The sequence below is a fragment of the Acanthisitta chloris genome, unplaced genomic scaffold, assembly GCF_000695815.1.
Source record: "Acanthisitta chloris isolate BGI_N310 unplaced genomic scaffold, ASM69581v1 scaffold25017, whole genome shotgun sequence".
In the NCBI taxonomy this organism is placed as follows: domain Eukaryota; kingdom Metazoa; phylum Chordata; class Aves; order Passeriformes; family Acanthisittidae; genus Acanthisitta; species Acanthisitta chloris.
The window spans coordinates 39,709-42,791 of record NW_008684629.1 but is presented as its reverse complement, the minus strand read 5'-3'; the positions used below and the strand labels follow the sequence as shown (position 1 = coordinate 42,791).

The 3,083-nt window shown below is 33.5% G+C and overlaps 1 protein-coding gene across 1 annotated transcript in view; it reads left to right on the top strand.

The window, feature by feature from the left end:
* Positions 1–3,083, top strand: part of EXOC2 (exocyst complex component 2) — a gene marked incomplete at its 3' end in the record, with an annotated part of 69,869 nt that overhangs the window by 30,426 nt on the left and 36,360 nt on the right. The window lies entirely within an intron of this gene.

Here is a 3,083-nt window from a genome sequence, read left to right as displayed (position 1 = left end):
GCAGGAATGACATGCAGATAGCTGACTCAGTGTTGGAAAGTCTGAGTGTGTTTTATGAAATCAAGAAAGTGACATGGAAGTTCACTGTTTTTCTTCTCTTGTATGAAGAAAGCAGTGACTGTATGTGTGTTTGTGTGGGGAGCACAAAGAAAGCAGGGGGTTTTGTGAACAGCTCTAGCTCTTTTCAGTAGAGATGTATTAATGCTCGCAATGAAGGTGTAGTTTGAACATTGTTCTTGGTGCATGGAATGAAAGAAAACCCCAAGCCTCCCAAAAAATAAATTTAAAAAGCACCAAAACCCACCACATTCAAACTCACACACTATGTAAAGACTATAGTGTGTGTCTGTGTGTGCAGAATATTTGGTACATCTAGGGTAAGAGAAAAAAGCGTTTGCTGAAATTTTCCAGTGCAATCCTCTGCGTTCTGTATTTATGCCATGTCATGCCCAAGCACAGATTTGTGGAGAGCACTTTCCCTTGTACAAAATCGTGTGACAGATTTTAAATTTTAAAAAAACCTGAAGTCTGTGACGTTTTCCTATATACACTAATATGTGACAAATCTATCTGTAACATATCACTGAATGGTGGCTGAGCTTTGTATGTAGACAATGCAGACTGTCTTTTTCAAGCTGAATCTGTAGAGGAACTTGTGCCAGACACTTGAGAGCAGTTTTAAGTTTGGCTCTTCTGTGAAAAGAATTGGCTGCTTTTCCTCACGATACTTTGCAAGTCATGATGGGTGGGAGGCAGGGAAGTAGGGATACAAGGATTTAAAAAGAGTAAATAATATTATGCAAAGTAGTTTAGGATCAAAGCTTTGTTTCTTGTCTGACCATTGAAAAGCTTCCATAATCCATGAGTAACGGGGCCTGCTTTCAAAAATGACTTCAATTCTTTACTCAAATTTTACATTTTATGGACTGTAGGTGCATGTTTTGAGAGACAATTGGTGTTGTGTGAGCTGGGTTAAAACTCCTAACAATAAGGATGTTTTCCACAGCATCTGAATGTATATTAAGAGATTGCCAAATTATTGAATCGATCTGACATGGGATAGTAGAAGCATAATTTGGTGCAATAGGTGGAATTATAAATGTTTGAAGTTTTTTGCTAAATTTAATTGCTAAATAAGCCATTAAATATATATATTATTAAAAACATGTGTTGTCCTATAATGAATTTAGTGAAGAATTGTGTATTAAAAGGGGTCAATCAAATTCCATTATTTGGTGGTTTTGTCAGGCTCTATGACAGGCAACTGTTGGGTAACTAGAGATTTATTTTGAAGTAAAAAAATTCATGTACTGTAGATAAATCATCTATTTTGAAAACATAGTTAGGCAATATAAGACCTGAAACTTTATCTGTGGATTATTTAGGTTTAGATTGTTCATCAGTAATCAGGAAATAAAGATTGTTAATGTAGAAAGGATCTGGAGGGATGAAGAGGGAAGGCATTTTACAATATTTTAAATCTAAAAAGATAGACCCGGTTGGCATGAAATACTGAATTTCATTAAGACATTGATAAGTAATTTGTTATATTTCAATTTCTTTGTAAAACAGAAAAAGTACCCAGAGAAAAAAGGTTTAATCATTTACCCGAGGGTTTGTATAGCAAATTCATAGAGGTGGAGAAGAAATCACTGTGTTCTTCCTGCAGTTGTCAATTACCTTTTAAAAGGCTTGCATTGATTTTTTAAAAAAATAAGCTTTGTGAATGTAACTTCAGTTCCCAGATACAGTACATTCCTTCTGGGCTGTTAGAAGAATGGAGAAGAAACATATGAATTCAAACAAAACAAATGTTACTTACTAGAAGGATTTACAAAACAAGCATTTTTTATAACCTTTAGAAAAATCATACTCTATCAGTGGTCTGTATTTTAATGTCCATAGCTGTTTTCATAGTGCATTTCTCCTTAACGGATTAAAGTATTCTGTGCTAAATAGCATGCGGTAGAAATAGCTGTCCTGACAAAACTTTTTTACATCAAGGCTTCAAAATTTCAACAAAGTTTAAACATTATTTAGATATAACAATTATTTTACAAAGACTACTTTTAACATGAGCAGGCCACCCACAGTGTTGACTAGAGAAAATGGCATGCAAGCCACCCAGCGAGACTGATGTAATTTTTTTCATCTTTGCTTAAAGTATAGTCACTAGACCAGATAATGTAGAAACTTCTACACGCAACGATCAAAAGGCCTAAAACAGCTCTTTTTTTTTTTTCCTTTGGTTAATTAAAAATAAGTCACAAGTTGAAAAATGCAAATACTGGTATGCAATGTAAATCTGTACTATATGTGAAATTTTATTATTCTGTGTTAAGAAATAATCTTTATTAGAAAACAGAACACTTTTTAGTTTGGATAGAGAGGGGTTTAGGGCTATATGTAATGTATTTATTGAAGAATATTCACAGATGGTATGGAGACTTAAGTGCATGAAATTGTTGACCAAGGGTTGATCCTGTGTGCAATGAAAGCCACTAAGACTTTTAATGCAATGTGAAGACAATTTGTATTCATTCTCTTCCAGTGACCAGCTATCAACACTACAAACATGACATTTTTTCAGTCATGCCATTGTCTTTGACCTAGTCTTTGGTGCTTTTAAGTGACTCACTTAAATATCAAACATTGTTAATAATTTTTAAGACTTGATCTAGAAACACAAAGAAATTGTTTGCAAATCCTAGTGATAGCTTTGGAAGCTATAACATTCGTTATCATAGTGAAATTATACTTTTTTTAAAAAAATAAAGCTTTCTATTACTTCTTCCATATCCTGAGATGCATAATTTAGTTGTGAAATGTACATCTGGAGCCAAAGCAAACTATAAGATATCTGCAGCAAGACTTGATCTAGAAACACAAAGAAATTGTTTGCAAATCCTAGTGATAGCTTTGGAAGCTATAACATTCGTTATCATAGTGAAATTATACTTTTTTTAAAAAAATAAAGCTTTCTATTACTTCTTCCATATCCTGAGATGCATAATTTAGTTGTGAAATGTACATCTGGAGCCAAAGCAAACTATAAGATATCTGCAGCAAAGCTTTTGAAATAG